Source organism: Camelus bactrianus, chromosome 14 (genome assembly GCF_048773025.1).
Source record: "Camelus bactrianus isolate YW-2024 breed Bactrian camel chromosome 14, ASM4877302v1, whole genome shotgun sequence".
NCBI classification, from domain to species: Eukaryota; Metazoa; Chordata; class Mammalia; order Artiodactyla; family Camelidae; genus Camelus; species Camelus bactrianus.
The window spans coordinates 21,896,433-21,919,791 of NC_133552.1; positions in this window are offsets into that span (position 1 = coordinate 21,896,433).

The following is a 23,359-nucleotide window of genomic DNA, read 5'->3' on the forward strand; positions in this document are numbered from 1 at the left end:
TCCCAAACTCCTAATTTATCCCCGTCCCAATCCCTTTTCTCTTTGATAACCATATTTTGTCATTGTGATATTTATTGAGGGAGGAAAGGAACAACTTCTAATGATGGTAAACCTTCAGTTCTTACATGACAGTGTTTGAATATGCTAGTATTTGTCCATGATGGTGTTTAAAGAATTAGCTTTCAGTTACTTTGAAATCGTGGCAGTGATGGAGGTGGGCCACCTGGGTCTCCCTTCAAGAAAGAACTTGCCCTTGAGCTGCGAGGGGTGCACTGAGCTCACTGGCTTCCATCATTAGTGCCATCAGGGTCCTCCTCTGCTTGAAAAAGCATCAGCTTTTCCTGGGAAGCCCCCAAACAAGGACCGAATATGGTGGGACCACCAGGGCCTAATTCTGCCTACTGCAGGCCACCTCCACCAGGAAATGTCCTCTCCCAAGAGATGCTTGCTTTGGCGTTCCTGTGGGTCAAGACTTTGTCAGGACCGCATCGTGGTCTGAGGCCCTCCCTACCCAGTCCTGCTACTTCTCCCCTTTCCTTTCTCAGGGGTCAGCTCTGCATCAGAGACTGAAACCTTTCCTTGTCCTTACATGCTTCCCCCTCCTCTGATCTCTCGCAGGTACAGTTCCCCAGTTAAACCTCTAGCATTCCTACTCTCTCCTACTGTCTGCTGCCCAGAGGGTCTTGTTGGAATTCTGTCTAAACATCCTGGGGTCCACTTTGCCATTTCAGTAAATAACAGGAAAAGGCGACTTGAAGTATTTTGTTTCTGAAAGTTCTCGAGCTACCTTCAGAGGTTCATTGTGGACGTTAAGGGATTGTCTGTCAGGGACACATTTAACTGGGAAGAGGTGTAACTCATTTCTTAAGGAATGCCACTTCCCAGGCTGTTTTACTTGGGGGCCACGGAACTTTTGTACAACTGTTAGTTGGGAATTCTTTGGTTAACTAGTAAAAACAAGGTTGGGAGAAAACACCAAACATTTATTGAGAAGCTGCTCTGTGCCAGACTCTTCTGAAAACTGTTGACCCCGTCGCATCTGGTTATCACTATGGTGTTGAAAGTGGGGAACAGCATTTTCATTTTTATGGAAGAGGAAACTGGATTTTCTGTAGTGTTAGTAACAACTGTCCCTACATTATGTTAAGTACTGATGCTAAAACTCAGACTTTGGGTTTTCTGATTCCAAAGCACTTACCTTTTCAAAGTTACCAAACTGCGTGCATTTGGAAGGGCTCTTTCAATCCAGGATTTCATAATTGCAGCAGAAGGACCAGATGAGAATTCAGAAGCTTCATTCTTAAGCAAAATACTTACAGCTTCTGATCAAATTTTGAGCAAACGTACATAACATAGCAAACTGGGTGTAATCCAGATACGTTAAGAACATGGTATAAAATTTCAGAGCTAGTAAGTAGTGCAGTTGGGATTTCTAGGTCAGTCCGATTTTGAAATGTGAGTTCTTTCTTTTACTCCAGAAGAGAATTTCCAGGCCTTTGACAACTACCACCACTATTATTGTATTGTTATAATAATACACACTGTCTTGCAGTCAATAATGTCTACTTAAAAATTTCCTCTTCCAGCCTCAGTTTGCTTATCTGCAAAATGGGGAGAGTAGCCATAGCTCCATCACAGGGTTGTTATGAATCAAAGAGCAGTGACAAGTTATGCACTTTGTGTCTGCCTGGCCCGTCATTACTTAGCATGGACTAGGTGATAACTTTTGATTTGTATTGTTATTCCATGCCAGGCTCTTCCCTCAGTAGCTCAGGGGGCACTAGGGCATTCACACACGCATAGATGAATGAAGAACTAAAGAAAAAAGTTGTCTGTTAGAATGCTGAATCCCTTTTATGCGTAGGAGCTTGGCTGGTGAGCTGGATAACGAAGCCAGTGTGCAGGGCACGGGCGGGCATGGGGGTAGGAGCCGTGAGGGTGGCAGAGGGGACACGCCCTAGTTGCTTCCAGGCTAAGAAGGGCCCTGGAGTGTGCACACGCCCTGCATTCGGTGCTCCAGACGCGTGGCTATAAGGGGAGGCAGCCCACTTGATAGGCATGCTGGGCCAGTTCAAAGGCATCACCACAGCACTGGTTTTATCCCCACTCTATTTGTAACCTTCTGATATGGGAGACAAATCCATTAAACCAAATAGGATTAAGCTGCAGAGCCTGGCTCGGGATGCTTGTCGGGGAGCCGAACCCCTGCTGGTGTTCGTGGACTGCAGTACCAAATCCCCACCCCGGGTGGTCCCACCGCCCAGGCGAGTGCGAGGCCTGGGGCTGCTGAACACCACACACCCTTCTAATGTCTCACAATTACTGAAACCACTGTGCTAAGTAAATTTCCGCGGATCTACTCTGAAAACTTGCAGCGTGTTCAACAGCCCTCACAATTTGTCATTTGGAACCTGCGGTGAAGCGGTATGGTGGTGACACTGAGCCGTGGCGGAATAAATACAGTCACCTCCAGAGAGCGCGTGTTTCCTTTGCCGTGTAGAGCGTGTAAAAGATTTGGGTTCTTTCAGCCTCATTTGTATCCTGGCTGAACCCGTTGAAAGAGAAGGAAGAGAAGTCGCAAATGACACAGGTGCTGCAGAGTGGATTTCCTCCATCGCCCAGAAGCAGGCGCGCGCCTTGTTGGGAACATTATCTTGCATTTGCAAAGCAGGCGCCTGTGCAGGCATCCTGAGAGGGCCACGTCCATGAATTATCCTGTGAGCATTGCCGGTGAGTGGGGGGTGCTGGGCAAGGTAGCTGGTGATAGAGCAGGAATGTCACTCGTCTCTGGGGACATCCTCAGTAGGACTCCACCATCCCCAACTTATCTCTGGGGAGTGGAGCTTTGGACCCAGATCGCTGGACAGAAGCACTAATTATTTACCCCGAATACAATCCAGGAGCGAGCTCAGATCTGCAGAATGCCTCCTGTTACCATGCAGAGCAGCGCTGCTCAAGTCCCAGCTTTGCTCTTAGAAGGAGGTGAAAATGACATAAGGAGGTGGTGGCTCTGGGAGCTCCCGGTGCTGGTCGTCTGGCCACCACGCATCCCACTCCAGGGGATGGCGTATCAGTGCTTCTCTTTCACGGCACAGGGAAGGCATACTAATGGCGGCCTCATTCTCTCTGAGAGGCCCACATGCCAGTTCACAGACGAGGCTCTGAGTGAGGTGAACTATAAGCCCTGATGGGCAGGGGCGGAGTCCGGGGAGGGGCTGAGCTTCTGCAGGCTCCTCTGGGGAAAGAGGCGTTCTCTCATGTACCCAAGTGTCAGAAGTGGGTTCCGTAGTCTCAGTGGCTGTTTTGTCCTCTGGAGGCACACTGGTGGTTGATCACACGGGATAGTAGCCACTTCACCCTGCGGGCTGGGTTGCCCTTCCTTGGGGCAGGAGGAGAACGGTGGCTGACATACAAGAACTTATCCCAGGCCAGCCTGCTTCCGGACCATCACTAATTAGATCATCAGTAATTAGAGAACCACTGAAGTCAGCCATCCTCTGACCGCCATCCTCCTTTCCAGCTGAATTCCCGGATGCTCCCTGCATTCAGAGGCCTGTACTCTTTCTTCCCTGAAGACATCCTGCGTTGGAACCACTCTGTGCTCTCTTACGCCTCCTGCCTTTGTTTGGTGGGGGTGGGGGTGGGGGTGGTTCTGTCTGTCAGCAGCCAGCAGCCCTCCTCGCTTCCCTACCTGACTGACCATCCTGCAGGGCTTGGCTCCGCTGTCATCTGTGCGAGCCCCTCCCCGGCTCCACGGGCACCCTCAGTCGTGGGAGTGTTTCTGTGGCACTTTGAGTTTACCTGGATTGTGTTGCCTTTCACATGCACTCACATTGTTTATTCATTTGTCTGCTCTATTACCTTGTTAACTCCTTAGCGAAGGACCCATATCTTATTTATTTTTGTATCCTCAGGACCTCCAGGGGCTAGATGCTCACTGAAAGATTTGGGAAAGAAGGAACAAACAGAGTCGCTTGTACACTGGGTGCAGGTCCTGGCTGTAATCTTGTCATGCTCTGTATCTTTAATTAAGATATAACTTGCGTCCCTTTCAGCTTCTCGTCTGTTAAGAAGAATCGGGCATGAGAATAGGACAGACCTACCTTAGGGGACCTAGTGTGAATTACACAACTCGGGACTTACACAAATGTCCATTTTAATGGCTGCCAGACCTTGAGACGTGGCCGAGCTCGTGATTGGAAGGCAGCCGGGCCACTTCAGCCCACTTAGGAACAGATCATCAAATGCTCAGTCTCTCCGACAGCTGCTGATCACAGACACCGTTAAAAAAGAAATGGTCACAGTGGCAGGTGACAAAGAGAGAGGTGAGCCTTCTGAGTGGCAAGTTAGTACCAGGAGGACAATGACAAAGCTGCAGAGATCATGCCCGGAAGGCACGGCCAACAGCTACCCTTGGCTGTGGGCAGGGGCTGCGGGGAGAGAGAGGGCTTATGGAGGCAATCATTTACATGTTATTAAAAATAATTGGAGGTGTTTACAGACATTTCTTGCCAACATGCCACTGTCAGGCATGAGTGGAAAAGAAGCCTTCTCCCCAGTTGTGAGAAATTCTAATGTTATGGCAAAAAAAAAAAAAAAAAATCTGGAGTCTGATGATTAAATGTGGAGAGCTGTCATCTCGACATGATATTAGAATAACTCGCCTCCAGCAAGCGCATGGTATTTCTTCCTTTAAATCTGTCATTTCTCGGGAGGCAGTTGCTCCGGTTGGCTGCACCAGTGGCTTTGTAGCCGTGGCAGTTCAACAGCAACTGGGACACCCGGAGGCTTTCTGGGGGTAGGGAGGGGGCGGCTGCGTGGGACCAGGGCTCATCCATGGCCGTGAGGCTGCAGCAGGCTGTCTGCAGACCTCTTTCTCTGTGACTTAGTAGGGCTCTCCGGCATCTGAAACCTTAAGCAGGGCACCAGCAGACATAGAATTTTCAGCAGCACTTCTCCGACAGCCGAGTCAGGCTGCAGGCGGAGTGACTTGCATTTGTTTACAAAATCTGTTGCTCAGTAGGATGATCGGGGTCTCATTTCAGCCTCCAGTCAAGATAGTTTTAATGATGTCCACACTGCGCTGCTTTTCCCTGCAAACCTCGTTGGGGCAGAACAATGGAAGAGGCCACAGTCGGCGGAAGGGAAGGGCGGCGGGTGCTGGGTTAGGGACACAGCAGTCTCTGCTCCGTCTGTCGGATGCAGCAGATGTATCTCTGCGTGGGTCTCTTCCCTCTTGCTTTTGTTCAAGGGGCCACTCAACCTCCTTACCTAGTTGGATGTTTTCTGGGGATCCCAGGGTAGCCCCGCCTGCTTCTCCGCTTCTCTGACTCCTGCTCACCAGTGCTTGGAAATGTTCACGATATTAACCCTTCAGTTTGTACCTCCTTTTGGCTTTTGGAAGCACACTCACCTCTGGATTCTACCTAATGAGAAGGAGGCAGCGTGGACCCGAGGGCAGTGATGTTGTATATTCACCAGCCTTGGTTTGCAAGGCCTGTCTATACACAGTGTGGCTTAGTTTGGTTTTGATCCTAATGGCAGTTATCCCCATAACACAGGTGAGAAGAGGAAGGTGGTGGAGACGGCATGGACAGTTACTAACAGCGGGGACTTTAGGCTCAAGTCCATTCTGTTGCTTACGTCTCTGTGACCTTGGACTGACCACTTAAGCTGTCAGGGCTTCAATTTCTTCTGTCAAATGGGAACAGTCATCACTTCCTCAGATGTTGTTGCGGGGATTAAATGCGATCCTTGTAAGTTACGCATTTAGGGCAGAGGATGTTGAATGGTTGGTGGCTGTTGTTTTTAGTGGTGATGTTACAGTAATGGAGACAATGAGGCTTGGCCGAGGGCACCGCGGGGAGGGTTAGAGTTACAGATGCCAGGTTCGCGCAGAGCCTCGTCTCCTGAATTCTTACCACTTTCTTCCCTGCCCTGGCCGTCTTTCCAAACGCCTAAGGGATGTGCAGATTTTCCACCTTTCAGCAATTCCAGAGACAGCCTGCACGAATATAAAAAGCAAGTGAAGAGCCTGCAGAAACGCAGGTGCAGTTTGGGGACCCTCTGCCAAAAGTGCTGTGTTTCTTCAAAGCCCTGAGATGTCACCCTGCCTTGCCCGGCTCGGCTGGGAACGCCCCCACCATTGCCTCTTCTGCCCAGGGGTGACGTCGCCTGAGTCATCTGAGTCTGAAAGAGGGATTCACCTTGACCTTCCTCTTCCCCAGAAGAAGGCAGGACAGAAATGAGGCCATCAAAAGCAGCACAGTTCCTCCCCCTCAGCAGGTCTCAAAACCCTCACTCTGACCCCATCGATCAGTCATAAAACACAAAATCAACAGAGTTCTGCTTTTCTACTTCACGCAGGAAAAAAAAAAAATCAACATTGACCAGCAGTGTCAGCCGAGTGCATGGAAACCACCAGTAAAAACAGGAGCTACTGCAGACTCCTCTCTCCCATCCTCTTAAGCTCCTTCTTTGTCCTGGTCCCGGCTGACAGCTGTGGGGCAGGGCAGAGCCTGCTGCTAAGTACTAAGCAGGAGAAATGTGCATTGTCGTTCCTGCGCGGAGGGTGCTTCGAGCGACTCGGTGACTGACAGGCTAAATAAGCGGTTATTTCTCCCAGCTCAGGCCCGGGCGGTGGGGCATGTGCAGCCCCCTACCTGACCTTACGCAGCTGAGCCTGCCAGTCTGGGGCTAGCTTCCTGCCACCTTACCTGTTGAGGTTAAAATCTGGTTGAGTGGATGGATGCTGAAGCTCTGATCATGTTACTCTCCCGCTGAAATAATTTTTGACTCTGTTCTGAGTCCTCCGGGATCAGGTCAGATGCCTTCCCCTAGCATTCATGGCTTGTCACGATCTGACCCCAATCTGCCTTCCCAGCTGTATCTCTGATTACCAGGCTTCACGAGTCCTGAGATGCGGACAAGCTGAACTGCTCTCGGAATCTGCCCCCAAGTTGCCCACCTCTGTGTCACTGCTTCCGTTGTCCCTTTCCCCAGGATGTTCATTTTCCCAACTTCCCATGTCTGTCTGAGTCTGCTCAGGCTGCTGTAACAAAATACCATCAACTGAGTGCCTTCAGCAACAGACATTTACTTTCTGCACTTCCGGAGGCTGGGAAGTCCAAGATCAAGGTGCCTGCAGATTTGGTTCCCCGATAAGGGTCACGCTGTGCCTTGCAGACAGCTAGCTGTCTTCTTGCTGTGTGTCCTTGTGAGGTGGGGAAAGAGAGCTCTGGTCTCTTCCTGTTCTTATAAGGACACTAATCCCATCATGACAGCCCCACCCTCGTGACCTCATCTGAACCTAATTATGTACCAAAGATCTCACCTCCAAATACTGTCATGTCGGGGGTTAGGACTTCAACATATGAATTTTGGGGGGACACAGTCTGTAACAATGCCTAAATCCCATCTATCCTTCAAGCCGCATTTAAAATACAGCCTCCTCCATGAAGAGTTCCCTGCTTGGCTTCCTCCAACTATGAGTAATTTTCTGTCTCCTCAACTCCTGTAACTCTTTGTCTGTAAGCCTGTTAGGGAAGTCATGCTTTCTCTAGCATCTTACGTTTTTGTATGGATTTTGTTTCCTCTGTTAGATTCTGGGCTCCTTGGGGGCAAGGGCCGTATCTTTTTATTCTACGGGTCACTAACGCTTAGCCAGGGTCCCTGACGTCCATAGGGTGCGCTTAGTTAAATAGATGTGCCCATCTGCGGGAGAGCCTTGAATGGGCTGATGACGGACCTGTGTTCATGACAAATGTATTGGTGACACCAGGATCCATTCTCAATGCCTCGAGCGTGGCTGGGTGTTAAATATTTCACATATAACTCAACCCCCCGAGCTGGGGGATGGACTCAGTATGTTTTTATACAAAGGGATGAGTTATATATCACTCTCCCCCGTGGGTGAGGACTCCTGTGACTGCATGCATACACACATACCCACCCACATTTATATGGAAATAACTTGGCCAAACTCTCCTTAAAACAATCCAATTTTATCTCCTCGGTGCAACTTTTTGGCTGTTAGTATAAAAAGAATCTGTAAGCAATATTTGGAGGATGCTAATGGTTCTAACTCTTTACAGTGACTCCTGAACAAACGTTGAGACCTAACATTGGACCGTGGGCCCCAAGGTCATACAAAGGCGTCATTCTCCCAGGAGAACATTGGACCGTGGGCCCCAAGGTCATACAAAGGTGTCATTCTCCCAGGAGAACATTGGACCGTGGGCCCCAAGGTCATACAAAGGCGTCATTCTCCCAGGAGAACTTGATTGTTACCTACAGTTTCCCCAGGGATGGGCCTTTCAGAACCCGCGAAGGATGGAAATGGTCATCACCTCCACCTCCACCGCCACCACCAAGAACAGACAAGTCTGTCCATCTTTTATTCAGATGGACTTCAATGACTGATTTTATTGACAGCATCCATTATATATTCTCCTGGGCCTTGGGTATTTTTTAATTTGAACTGCCAAGAAAGGATTCCCTGCATATTGCTATTCTCTGGAGTGAAATAATTCATCGAAATACGCACTCTGGTGGCAACCTGCACGTGGAACTTGGTGTAAGAGCTATGAGTTCGATACTCTCTCTGAAGCTGTTACTCGGGCCCCACCAGGGCTGCTCTCCATTTGCATAATTGCAGATGGAGAAAAGTATGTTCAGTGGCATATTTAAATGATACATATTTCCATTTCTTTAATGGAACATCACCCAAGTTCAGGAGGGAACCTCTAGATTATCCTGAGTACTGATTCCCTCGCACCAAAAAGCAACTGGAGCATAAAAGCAACAGAGATGAACTTTAGCTGCAGGGTTGCAAGTTACATTGCTAGTCATCAAGGCTCAAAACTGAGCACTGGGCACTGGGCAGAATACAGAAAAATATCCTTGCCGTCCAGCCTCTACCACCCGAAGCAGGAAGATGAGAGCAAAGGAGAGCCGGTCTCCTAAGTGTTGGTATTAGAACCCCCGCCTCCTCCTCTCTGCCCCAGAGCAGCCCTTTTTATTTTCATTTCCATGCTAACAAGGTGGACCCCTCCTAGCGTGTGTTCTGAAGAGGTTCTTTCATGCTCAGGGCCTGGAGAGCTGTAACATAGTTAGATGTACTCTAGCAGCAGGTTGCCATCAAAAAATTCTATAATAGGATTAAAATAAAAGAGAAAGGCGCTGGCTGGGGATCGGCAAGGATGATTTACCCCGTTTCAAGTGCAGGGCGGGAGGGCGCAGCACAGACACAGACAACGGACCTGCAGCGTCGAGGGTGGTGGCGGGGGGGGGGTCGCCTTCTATGTCACCATCGGGGTTTTGTGTTGTGCGCGCGGAGTTTTGGAGCTCGGCGGCGTTGGAGGGTGCCCAGGTGCTGTCTGGCGAGGCGCTGCTGGGGGAAGGGCCTGGGGACGCTGGGAGAAGGTCACGTTGACTCACGCTTGCTTTGGTGCTTGCTGCCCGCCCATCTGCCCCCGCCAGCATGTGAGCTCCGGGAGGGAGGGGGTCTGCCCTGCTCATTGCTCACGTCCCAGCGATCACAGCCACACCTGGCGCATAGTAGGTGCTCAGTGAGTGTGAGTCACTTGGAAGCGAGGGGTCCCAGCAGGGCTCTGCAGCCAGGCTGTTCAGGTGTGGCCTTGGACAAGTTTCTTCGCAATGTTCAGCATTGGCTCCTGCCTTGTGGAATGAGGAATGGAGCCTTCTTGTCGGGACACCCACGGCATCTGAAGCGTGGCCCCGATTTCCGTCCGGGGTTCTGGGACTCACAGATGGATGCTTGCTGCGGATTTGCTCATAGAACCTCTGCTTCAAGATCTGCAGTGGCAGGAGTGCTTCTGGAAGTTTCTGCGTCTCCCTTGTCTCCCTCTGAAGGGTCAGCATGTGTGGGCTCTAGAGAGACAGCAGGTAGCGGGGAAGGAGGGGCTCTCAGGATACGCCCAGAGGGGACCCTGGAATGAGCCGGTTGAACCAGATGTCTGCACATCACAGCCTCAGGACACCTCTGGGACACATGGAGGGAGATCTTAGTGGAGCACTTATTTCTGGAGTCTGGAGGGCACTGAGGAGGTCATGGGCTTGGGGTCATCCAGATCTACCTTCTCTTGAACTACCTGTTTCTGTGATCTTTATTCTGCCACCTCCTAGTAAGGTCCCCTAACTCCGGCAAGCATCTCCACTCATTCTGGCACCTGCAAGCTCTCCATCTTTCCTGGCCAGTTTTCTTCAGGCTCTGTATTGGTGATTCTCCATTTGCTCCACCCCACCAGGTCCCACTTCCTCCCCCCCTGCCCCGCTCTGCGCCCCAGGAGACTGACCCCGCACGCGGTATCCCCCTGCCCTCTTGCCCTTTGGTTTCCAGTTGGGTTCTGCCAGTGGGAGGTGCTGGCAGGAGATCAGGGTTTTCCTTCCCCGCTGACTCCCGGCTCCGGCACTGCTGTCCAGGATGGCTCTATTCCTCCGCGACAGGTCCACCTGATGCTCCCTGCATATAGGCTCCAGCTCCCATTGCCCCTTCAGACCTGGGGATGGCAGTGGCTTCCTGCTGCTTCGGTTCCTGCTGCTACACCACTCTTTGTGGCCCCCTTAACCATGCCAGACCTCTGCCGACAGCCTTGTCATTAAGTCTCTTATTTGAACCATCTGAATGGAATTCTTTGTTGCTGGGACAGTGACTAACGAATGCTCCACAGTGCCGATCTTAAAGAAACCTCAAGACACAGCCCTTTCTCCTTCTTTTCACAGCAGGCTTCCTGAAAGTATCCTGTATGTACCTCGGATATCCTTCTTGATGGCCCCGCATCCTTGCCCTGCCCTCTCTGAGACGTCTCACCCACCTCCAGTGCACTCAGTTCACCCCACAGATTGATGATCAAGTTTATTCACTTGTTCAACAGATATTGACAAGCACTGCTCGAGGTGTAGGATGTATGATGAACTAAACACTCAAAAGATTCATGCCCTTAGCTAGATTTTGTTTTTCTGGGATCAAATCTGTGCAACTGGCGCCTCACTTGAGCTCCAGAGTTATAATTCAGTTTCCCAATGAATGTCCCACATGCCTCACAGACGCAACACATCTGAACCCAAATTCGTTATGACCCAAACCCCAGGCTCTTCTCTGTTCATCTTAAGGTATGACACCACCCGCCCCCAGTTCTGCCCAAGTTAGTCCTACCCATCTTGTCCTTTTCCCTCATTTCCAATAGATTCTTTCAATTCTGCTTCAGATTTCTCTCCCAAATCTGTCTTCCCTTTCAGTTCTACTTCTCTGTTCACAGTTAAGGATCTCACCATCTCTCACCTGGACCACTGCAGTAGCCTCTTATCTGGTCTGCCCGTCTCTTGCTTCCTTCTCCCTCTTCCATCTTTCTCATCACTACAGCCAACGTTCATCCCGACAGTACTTTCTTAAAGAATTCCATCAGCTCCCCATTGCCAACTTCTTGGCAAGACAGTTTCCAACCAGTACCGACCATCTGACCCCCACCACGTGGCCTCTGCTCCGTTCCCTGGGCCTGCATGGCCGCCCTGGCTGCCCCACCTCTGCTCGGGTCCTTTTCCCTCATCGCCATTACCCGTCCTTTTCTTCTCTCTTCCTTGTTACTCAAACCCCGATAGCTGTCACCTTCTCTGTGAGATTTTCCCTGGACCTTCCCAGGAAAATGTATGACTTTTTTCACTCCCATAGTCTGCTCTTCCTGTGCACCTTGTGTAAGTGCTGTGCTCTCCAGCCCGAGAGCCCTTTGAACCTTCCTGGGTGTTTTGAATCTTTGGCGTTTAGCACAGTGTGGCATAGAAGGCTGATCAGGGCGTGTTTACATTACACGTTAGAAACGTGTACTTCTATACCACCATGTACTCTCCAGCAAAACCACTAGCCCCTACCTCTCTCCTTCCTGCCAGCTCAGCCCACTGTGGGCAGCTGTGATGTGTTCCTTGTCCTCAGAACAGAGTCTGGCCTCCAGCTTGTGTCTCATCTTTGTTACAACAGCTGATTTATCTGCCCAAGATTTAGCGAACTGAAATCATGGTCTGACCTTGCTTTTATTTTTCTATTTGGCGGGGGTGATGAGATAAGCCGAGGTGTGAGGATGTTGGCCCCAGAGATCAGAAAGCTCAAGCCATTTCAGGGAAGACCGCAGCAGGCAGAAGCTAAAACACTAAAACCCTGTTTATGCGCAGTCAGAATGTTACCAAAGCCTGGGGCTGCTTGTCCAGCCCCGGGGCCCCCTCCCCCCTTCCTCATCCCCTCACCCCAGTCTGCTGGCACTTTGATCTCCCTTCAGGTCTGACCTGGGGATGGCTGGGGGGCAGCTCATCTGCCGTGGAGGGAGAGGAAGGAAAGAGGAATGAGTACCCTCTAGTCATCCCTTTGTGATCAATGTCAGTCTGGAGATGGTCTTGATAATCATATCTGAGCCAGAAGCATCAAACAGCTTGGGAGTTGGGCCAGGCCAGGCCACTGCTGCTTGGAGTGCCAAATTTTATTAAAGTGCTGGGAGGTTCGAGACTGGCTTCAGATGCGGAACATCTTTCCCTGGGGTGATCAGATCAACTTACTTTCTATGTTCAGCCTCAGTAGTCCTTTTCCTCCCCCGCTTCCTGCCCAAGAAACAACAAACAGACAACAAATAAGGATTGCTGAGATCCATGGAACCAAGGGGAAAGCCTTTTCTGGGGTTGTCTTTATGGGGTTGACCAATGAGCGAGGTTCCCTGTACATCACAAAGCGCAAGCCCGTCAGTGCTCACCTCCAGCATCAAACGGTCCCCGGGGAGACCAGAGCTTCTGGGGCATTGTTTAGGACTGGATCCCGTGGGAAGAGGGGGCAGGGAAGATGCCTTGAGTGGAGGGTCACTTCAGTCAGTAAAAACTTTAAACCAATTTTGATTTTCTGAGACTAAATTTGGTACCACGTTGGAAGTCTACAGTAGACACTTCACTGTGTTTCAGCACAAAGTAGATTTACAGCAGCTGAGATAGTTTGTCAAATCCCTGACAACCCCCCAAACAGAGCTCACAGCTGCAGAGACGGTTTCTGACACTGAGGGGGAAAAAAATCTCCCCAAACCCTTTCATCTTCCCCCAGGAGGACTCTGGGGAAATTTCAGAACACATGAGAGGAGAGAGCAATGAAATTACATCCTTGCAACGTCACAAGCAAGGACCCATCTGATCCTACATTCTGCTCTCGCAGCGGCCGGATTCCTGGGGATGAGACTGGGTAATGAACACGTTGTCAAGTCATGGTCTCCCATGTTCTGCAGATTGGATTCTCCTCCGGCAGGGAGGAAATTCCAGGAAGAGCTTAAAGTGCAGAGCTCAGAAACTGTTAAAAATGCAGGAGTGTGTATCTTACTTTCTTTGCAGTATTAAGGCTGAGAATTAGACAACCATTGTGTTTTAATCTATTCCTCACACAAAGGAGATAAAAAAGACTGAGAGCTCAATTTCTCCATCTTCTTTCAAGTTACTGTGGAGGATGAATGAAGTTCTAATGTGTGTGTATTGTTAAATTTGAAATAAAAATGCATTTTTCATAGGAGGCTGCATTAATTTGAGCATACATATCCTTTTATTTTCATTTTGCAAATTTATTTAATTAATGATGACTTTTAGCTTCAAATATCAATACTCTGTATGAGGTTCATTTTCTTTTAGTAATTGTAATTTGAGTAAATTACGCTAAATGAATATTTGCTTCCCCCTAAAAATCCCATGTTCTTTTTTATACGTTTCTGCTGAGTGACTAGTCTGGAGAATGACCGCTAGATGGCAGTGTCACTGCATAGCTGAAGACCATCTGAGCAGGCGATCCAGAAAATAAGGCCAGTTTATGTCGAAGCCATCATAGAAAATCCAGAAGGTGGCAGATTTTAGCTATTTATGAGATGACAAGTACAGAAGACAATGTTGCCTTTTAGAAAAAATTATTTTTATTTATCTTTCCAGAAGGAGATTATGAACTGAATAAAATTATCTGTGATATTTAAAATATTTGAAAATGTTTCACATTTTTAGAGTATGTAATACAAGCTGAAGGGCTAGCAAAGCCAACAGTGACACAAAATCAAGGTGAAATTGACCAATAAATTGAGAACTCCATTACAGGAACAATTTCCCCGAGTTTGAGTCATAGCGTTTGAGTGATAACCTAAACCTGTCTAAACTTTGTGAAACATTCAAGGCGAAGATAGAAGGGGCTCGCCAGGGAGATGGGAGGAGGCGGAAGGGCGCCGGGCGGGCACCGATGTTTACATTTTTCACCAACTTTTCCAGGCTCCCGGAGGACATTTGGCAGACCTGTGCTTTAGAGTTCAGTTCTTTTCAAGGTTACTGATGACCTGAAGGGATCCTGGTTTTAAAAATGAAAAATGACAGCTTGAATACAATAGTCCAATTTAGAGAGACTGTGCACCCGAGGCAGCTCTGCCGGCTGTTGGGGACATTTGCAATAAATACAAAGCCACATCCATTTTGTGGAAGACGACACTGCTACAATTTCAATTCCTCACCTGGAACATTGGGTTAGAGCCTGCCAGCTTCTTCTAAGGGAATACCTGTTTCTTAGTCGATTTTGGCCCCAAGCAGTATAGATGGGCTTGTCTTTTCACCTCCTGCAGAAATACACATTCATGAGAAGGTATGGGGGGGTGGCGGGATGGCAGGATGGCAGGGTGGCGGCTGGGAAGTCATTCTTCTGAGTGACAGCTCTACATGGCTCTTGGCACTCCAATATGTCAGGGAACCGCTGTTGCGACTGGCATCATTTATCTCATTTAAATATTCCAGGGAGAGTAGCCTCCGTACTCAAGTTAGATTCATTTTCATCTTCATGCTCTAAAAGGGCCTGGCAGCCTTTCTCAAATGGAGGGAGAAGAAAAGGGGGGAAGGAAGAGAGAAAGAAAAAAGATGGTGAAGAAATGCAGCAAGTGAGTGATTTATAAGGCGAACCCAGAATTCAATATCGAGGGTGAGGACACATATGTCTTGGACCCCAGATATATGGCTCCGAACTGATGGAGAAATGGGCAGGAAGAGAGATGATCTTTATCTCTGTTCCCAAGCCTTTAGAAATACCTAAGACTAAATCACCCGGGGGAGAAAGCAGGACTTGAAGACTGCTCCAAGCCACCCGGGAAATTTCAGAGGGCTGGCCACTGGCTGAGCACATTTTTTCTTCTTTTTTTTCCAGCTCTCACCTTGAGTTCAGGACCAGATGGTACCTGGAAACCTCAATGAAGTGTTTGGGTCTAGGCTAAGATTCTGGATTCTGGTTTTATTCAGGAAGAATTGCTGGACGTGATCTTGGATTTACCGTCTGAAATCTTTGGAAGAAGCAGAGGGGAAGTTTTGGCATTCGTCATCCCTAATTTGTTCCTGGGGGAACCATGTGAAAACATTCATTTCTTTTTCAGACATGGCAAATGCCTACTACTTATGTATGCGTGAGTGTATGTACTGACCCAACACAGTCTTTTGGGTTACTTATTTCTCTTTTTTAAATTAGTCATCACTGCAGCAGGCTTTTAGTAGTTTGGAGTCATAATAATAGAATGATGAGAATGAACTTTGGTGCCCAAGAGAAAGTGGCACATTCTACAACGTACGGTATTCTGCATTGAGTTATTGCATGGTCCTCCTTTACAGTATTTGGAACTGCTTCCCCGCAAAGAGGCTCTATGACTAAAGAAGAGAAAAAGGGCTCAGAAAGTGCTTCGGTGGCTACTAACTTGTGAAGCGTGAACTCCATTATCAGCATTGGTCCTAATAATCCTATAAGCCCCAACACAGCCAGACGAATCCTTTGGAATTGGTGTTCTGTGAGTTCCCCTGAATTGCATGGGAAATATTTCAGTTACCCTGTGGTGTTCACTAGTGAAGTTCTGCTTTAGGGAATCATACTTGGGTGGTTCAGGTAAGTTCATGAGAGCATTTTGGCAAGAACTACTTCCTACACCCAATGTAAGGAAGTATTAGTTGATAATTACCCATGAGGAAGGAGCAAGGGGGTACAGATGTCATTATGCAGCACATGTATCTGGTTCTTTTCCCTTTCAGCCCTTGGGAGGGTGCTCTTTTCTGCCCTCTTCCAGCTAGATGTGGTCATAGGATTTGCGCTGACCAAAGAAACATGAATGTTACTCTTAGGCTGAAGCTTTAAGAACCTGACCTGAATGGCTTTGTTCTGTTCCCCTTACCTAAGAATTTCTGGAGCTGGGGCATGCATCAGCCTGAGTCCCTGAAGAGATCACAGTGAGAAAGCCCCTCCCCAGTCATGTATGTGTCTGTCACTCCAAGGTGGGCATTTGGTGGAAGTAAACATTTGTGTGCCAAGCTACTGAGCTTGGGGGGTTATTTGTTATGACTGCAGAACCTGGACTCTTTTGACTGATACATGGGAATTGCATTCTGGTTTCTCTCCCGCAGGCTGAGGAAGCAGTGATGTCCTTCCACTTTATAAGGTTCAACGCCAGGTGGTTTTCATTAGTTTTTTAGACTTTTTTTTCCCTCTGCCTTTGAATAATGAAATTCTCTTAGTTCTTCTGACAAGGAGAACTTCCTTGGTCCTTCATATATCTTCTGTTTGCCTGGTGCCCTCTGAGCCTCCAGCTTCTCCTACTGTCTCCTACCGTCATTTTGGTGCTGCCTGAGACGTCACTTCTATAGGGACATCTTCCTTGATTTCTTTTTGACTGCCCCTTCTTTATGCTCCCAAGAACTTTGGGTTATCTCATCAGTGTTTAAACATTGTATTGTAATTGCTTTTCCTGGTCTGTCTCTCTATGTGATGTTTTCTTGTATCTTTACCATTTTGTTCCAGTGTACGACTAGGAAGAAATGCTGTATTTAGAAAATACCGTGAATGATAGAACTGAGTGCTTAATGAATATGGACTCTGGATTTCTCTCACTTCTGTTCTGCTCCTTTTCCCCGCTCTGTGTCTCTGTTCTCTAAGTTGGCCCAAATGAGAGAGTACTGATGGGAGAAGTTCAGCAGCCAAGATAACATACTGTTGTTCCACCACCAGGGTGGGGGGACCGGTCACACCTTGGTCCCCCCTGGGGGGTCACTACAAGCTCCTCCGAAGCTGTGGTGCTTTCCTCTGCTGCACGGGGTCCACCGTCCCCCTGGATTACTGCCTCCCCCACTGTCCCCTGCACTCTGATCCCCCAACCGCCAGAGCCTCCCCCCTGTTGAATGTGTTTCCTTGTTGCCTTGGAGCAGGCCGCGGGAAGATCGGACGTGACCTGATGTAGAAATAGTTCATCTCTGTCCCCGAAATGGTGGTAAGAGTTCAAGCCTTAGGCAAACCCTTAGGGATGGGAGATGTTTCGAGACAGCGTTCTTCATTCTTTGGACCTGACCCTTCTGCCCCCGAGGCAGCTGTCCAGGGTACTGAGCTTATAGAATTATGTGGGTCTTGTTCCTTACTCCTAATCTCCTCACCTATGAGTGAGCAGTCTCTCACCCTGCCTTGACTAATTTGTATTAACAATATTGATGCCAGCACCATCGAAAACAAAAGAGTTAACATTTATGGGTTGCTTCTGACATTCCGTGAACTTCCCTAAGGGCTTTATAAATGCAGTTTCTTTTAACACTCATAACAGCATTGACATGGAGTTGCTGCTCTTACTGTCTACGTATGAGAAATGAAGACCCAGCATGGCGAAGCAGCTTGCTGATGTCACACAGCTAGTAAGGGACAGAGATGAGACTTGAATCAAGTTTTTTGATTCCTCGCCTTTGTACTCTGTCCTGGAGACTAAAACATCTTCAAATAATTATATAATTTTAGGAGCAGATGAAATTAAGGAAAGTGATATTTTGGTTGGGTGTTCTCCTCTGGCCGCCTCCACATCATGCAGAGCTAAGGGTCACCTGTCTGACCTGTCTGTAAATCCAACCCCAGGCATTGCCTAGATCTGGAAGACTATCCCTTGAGTTCAGATGGTTCCTTTTGGCTCCTTTTGGGAGAAGGAATTTTCCTAGAAATATGAGTTCGGCTGGCATAGAAGCAGCAATGGGACTTTTAAAAAGAAGCATATGGTTCTTTGGCATTATTATTCTGGGGTGCTGAGATCTAATGAAACAAGGAGAGCATTGAGAGCCAAGGTCATTATGAGTATAATTCCAATTTTAAATTGCTATTTGTGGAAAATGTTCCTTTAGCCAGTTGAACCAGGTTAAATCACTACAGCAATTATATTTACAGGCAGTTGCTTGGCCCTGCACTTCCCTTTGCCTGTGCAGACGCAGTAAGCTTTTGAGTTAGTGGGCGGTAGGGCAGTACATAAAAATGGAATATTGTTATTGCCTCATTAAGAGGGACCCCGGTTCTTTTAAGTCTGCTCTAACAAGAGCCTTTGGAAAAACAAGAGAAATTTCTGAATATCTGATTAATTTAGATTGAGCAATTAACGGAGTGATACAGTTAACAGTGCACTTAGTATCACTCATTAGGTTGGCTGCGTGGGAGGCAGCCTTTGACTTGGGAAAGAGGCTGTTAGAATCGAGTGCCACCACATATCTGCAAGTCAGCCACAGAGAGGCTTGTAAGCAATCAGGTTCCTGTCTTTGAGGCTTACAGAGGTTGAAAAATCTACTTTTTGGTGGTGCTGGATTTTGTTCCAGCAGAGAATGAAATTGCTAGAGAAATAATGTCATTTCTACAATTCATGTTTTCCTTAGCATCAAAAGCTGAGCTGCTGGGGCTGCTCCTCTCTGTGCATCCCAGTGCAGGCTGGGTGGATGCCCTCCGGTACCTTCTGCAGTGTCTGGGGTGCAGAGTCTGGTGGCTTGAGTAGACCCATGCCAGACCTCCACATCTGAGTGGTCTCGGCTGGGCCTCTCGCTGGGTTTCTGTGGAGGCAGTCACTGAAATTAAACCATGGAGAAATTAGTCATTACAGAGATATTTCCAAATATGTCTCCAACTACCTGAACTAGGGCCCCATCCAGTGTTTATCTAGAGTGACCAGGTGGAACTGACCTTGTTACTATAGGGTCACTTTACAGGGCGCTAATAATGGGGTGTTTGATTTAGGACAGGCTGCCTGGGGGATGGCACACGATTGTTTCCCTCCACTCTCGCAATGATGCTGAGGGGAAGGGCAACTTGAGTGGTGGGAGGGGCACCAAGGCCTGTTCAGATGGAACAGTCAAAAATTGAGTGAACCCCGCAGCCAAGTGTTTGGGATTGCATGGGCAGCGACTCAAGGCCTGAGGGGTGCGAGTGAGCTGGCCCTGGGAAAGGACCTTTCATTAGGTCTGGGAATGAGGGATTAGCCAGGAGCCGTCTAGTGAGAGCTGCTGGACTAACCAAGGACTGCATCTGATGTCCTACAACAATCAGTGGGTCTGAGCTGGCCATTTGTAGAGGCGGGGTCCCGAGATGCAGTGGTTGGACATCTGAGAGCTGAGTGGGAGGCAGCTGGGGCCAGAGATCTTTTCACACATGGCCAAGCTCCACCTCCCCTGAGTACAAGAAAGTAACTCCAGCTTCCAGGGAAGAGGGCTCGGGGAGCAAGGCGGCCCCTGAGGCCTTGATCACGCCAGGGTTCAGAGCAAGTCTGCAGACCTAGGCTTGGAAGTTGGTGTGATCGATACCTGACAGAGGGAATTAATGAGGAAAGTGTCTTGTGGGTGGGACCAGCATGGGAGGAGCTGAGAGGACTCTGGAATGGAGTGACCTGGACACCCAGGGCTCCCTGGGGCACTCTACACCCCGAGACTGCCAGATTTGACAGACGTTTGTTGAGAGGGCAATGTGGGAACCCAGAAACTGTGTAGACTCCTCAGATCTCAGGGCTGGAACCCAGGCTTTGATTTGAAGCACGGAGAGCCAGCAGAATGGAGGCTGTTACTCTGCAGGGGAATCTGGACCAGAAGGTGGGCCTTTCCAGAAACTCAGGCTGCTGTGAACTGGGGAAGACAGAGATGGGCAGAGAGAGGACCACTGCCCAGTTACTAAGAACAGTGCCTCCACGTCCCACAAAGCCCACTCTTTCCACTGGCCAGGGCCTTGACCGCCATCAAGATCCCCAGGAAACAGCTGCCAGATGAAGATGCCAAAAGCAACACCTGAACCCTTTACATCCCTGAAGTCTTTAGAGAATCACAGCCTAGAAAACATTCATATTTTTGAAATACAGAGGACCCCTGAACAGTGCAGGGTCTGGGGTGCTGACTCCCAGCAGTGGAAAACCCACATATAACTTGATAGTCATCCCTCTAGGCCCAGGGGTTCGAGTTGGTGGATTCAACCAATTGCTGACCGTGTACAGTTCTAGTACACATTTAGTGGAAAAACCTGGGCGTAAGTGGACCTGTGCAGCTCGACCCCATGCTGTACAAGGGTCAGCTGCATAAAGAAGTCATACAGAGGTTACTGGCCATGTGACCCATTCCGGATGTGAACTTTGTAACTCTGAATAGATCCTGTTTTCAGTGTGGGACCAACTGGTGCCCCTTGAAGTCCAACAACCCCCATCGCTGGGCTCCCAGATGTCCACCTGCAGTCCCTCAAAAAATAAAATACTTTCTTTTCTGACCTGTGTTCTGCCCTAGCAGAATTAACAGCCTTAGGTAATGCCTAAGCTCAGGCTGGGTTTGTTTCAACCCATATCTCTTCCTTATTGGAGTCATAAATCCCACTGCCCCTTCACGGACCCTAACTTAATGATCAATCAGAAACTTGTGCACTAGCTAATCCACACAGCCCCCAACCCACTGAGTTTACCAACCCCTTCCCCGTAAAAGGCCCTAAGCTTTCATCATCGGTGCCCACACAGGCACCGCTCGTCTGTGACAGCGTACCTAATAAACTCCTTTTCTATCTTCACTCTTTGTCTTTGGTAAATTCTTTTACCGCCCACTCACTGACCCGCTGTATCCTGTGACATTCAGGTCTCTCTAGAGCGTAGTGTCTGGAGCTTGACAGAACTGGTTAGAAGTTTAGCTTTGCCACTTACGAGCTGAACAATACTGGGCAAATGCTTTCTTTGAGAATCCCAGGTTCCTCAACAATAACATGGGAATTCGAACATTGTCTTTGTGGAGTTTTCAAGATGATGTAACGCGGGATGCCTGGCACAGAGTCGCTGCTGAGTAGCTGGAGTGCATGTGTGGACGGGTACTCAGGAAGCCAGGGCGAAACTTGCCATGAATTGAGGATGTCAGAAACAACGATCAAATGATTTTATTCTTTTTGGCATTTTGCTGTCGATCAGAAACCACATGGCAATGTTCCATTATAGATCTGGCATTTCAGTTTATTTTATTTTATTTTATTTTATTTTTGTTTGTTTTTTGGGGGGGAGGTAATTAGGTTTATTTATTTATTAATGGAGGTACTGGGGATTGAACCCAGGACCTTGTGAATGCTAAGCACACACTCTGCCACTGAGCTTTACCCTTCCCATGTCATTTACTTTTAAATACTTTACAGGCTGAATGCAGCTGTGATTCCTCCCCTGCATCCTGCCCCTCGCCTCCATTTGGGATCATGGGTGTCAGTGAGAGCCGAGTGTTCATATCTGAATAGTACAGAGGTAGAATGAAAGGTTCAAAATCACTGATACGCATGGCACCTGCTGGAAACACCCAGAGATACTGTAGCTCTTTATTTTTTCTTTCTAAGGGAAAAATTCAATAAATTGCATTTTGCTCGAGTTTATGCCAACACAAAAGCCAGAAGCAGTGCGTTCAAAAGATGGAACGTCTCCTTGGTCCAATGGTAAAAAGACTGCCACATACCCTCTTTTATCTAAGATAACTCAGAAAACCTCGCAGAGGTTAATTTTTTAACAATTACAGTTCATCTAATGGCAGAATGATGATTGTGAGCTGGACCACTGCTCTGTGGATAGCAGCGGCTTCTGGTCACTGCACCCTCCCATGCCAAAGAGGAGCTTTTGCTTTGGAGGGAGGTGATAGAAGGAAATGGAGAAGGCTGTAATAAGTTCACACTAAGGAGAAGACTATGTATATGAGGCCTCCGGAAACTGGGAGGGGAGAAAGGAGACGGGAGGGAGGAAATTCAGCTGACAGCAGATGAGAGCGGCTTTGCCTGAATCACTGTCCTGGTTCCTAAGCAGCGGAGCTGCTCTGTGTCTGAGAGGCACTCGGCTGGAACAGGAAGGAATGGAACTTGATGGAAACCGTTCGTCAAATGCTCTCTTCTGAGTAACAACACAAGTAGGTACGAAGAGTGAGGGAGACGAAGTGGAGAGAAGTGGGAAGGGGTCTGATATCCGTGCACCTGGAGAAAGGCATCCTGTGAATTTTGCCCAGCAGAGCACCAAGGAAGCATCTCTTCCTGACGATCAGTTCTTTCTGTCCTTAAAAAGGGCTTGGGGTTCAATGTAATTCTGCAGGAAACTGAGGATTTCTTCTTTGAATTGGCATTAATTACTTTTTAAATGTAAATTTTCAGCTGCAAGCCTTTTTTAATATAAAAAAAAAGCTCTCCAAGTACATCAGGGTAAATCAAAGACTAATTGGTGACCAAATTATAGGGTTGAAAGCACTTTTTTTTTTTTGCCATAAGTGAGTAAAAAATAATTAGCAAATGTGAATACATGCTTTTTCTTTCATTAATAATGAATCATATGGTGATAATCCATTTTTAGCAAAATAGAAATTTTAATTTCATACTGAGACCTGCAATTCCATTATGTGGCACATTATATTTAGGACATGCTTGTTCATCTGCTGGTGTCTCCTCGTGCCCAGATCGAGGCTGGTCTGATCCTCAGGAGGGCTGTCAGCACAGGGCATGGTGGAAATGGACAACCTGAGTGGGTCCTAGGCATTAAATAAAACCATCTACAACTGTGTTACTGGGGCTTCCATTTGAGAAGCAAGCACGGAGGACTGGAGAAACTGGGGGCTTTGGTCAAAGATCCACGCAAGACCCGAGGCAGAACCTGGTCCAGGGATCCTCTTGCATACTGTTTGCTTCTCTTGGTGACAGTTTCAGCCCACTTCCCATCAGCCACGGCTATTTATACTCAGAGTCCCAGATTCCACAGCTGTACAGAGTGCCTCTGAGTGCCTCTGAAGTCAATTCCTTCTCCCTTTCTCGCAGGGAAGATTCACAAAGTTGTTGTGGAAGATAATCATGGAGAAAAGGCAGAACTCATCGAAGGGTGGAGGAGGGTTCTCTTGTTCCCAACTTCTTCTGTCTGAGATGTTGGTACTTTCTCATCTGTCATTCCCAGATGCCCACATCCCGTTTATGATGAAATAAAGATTTGGTCCTTATCTTGACCTTGCAGAAAAGGTGTTTTTCTCTTGGCCATTTCTACGAAGACTGTACAAGTCCTCAGGTTAGGGTCATTCTGTAAGTCAA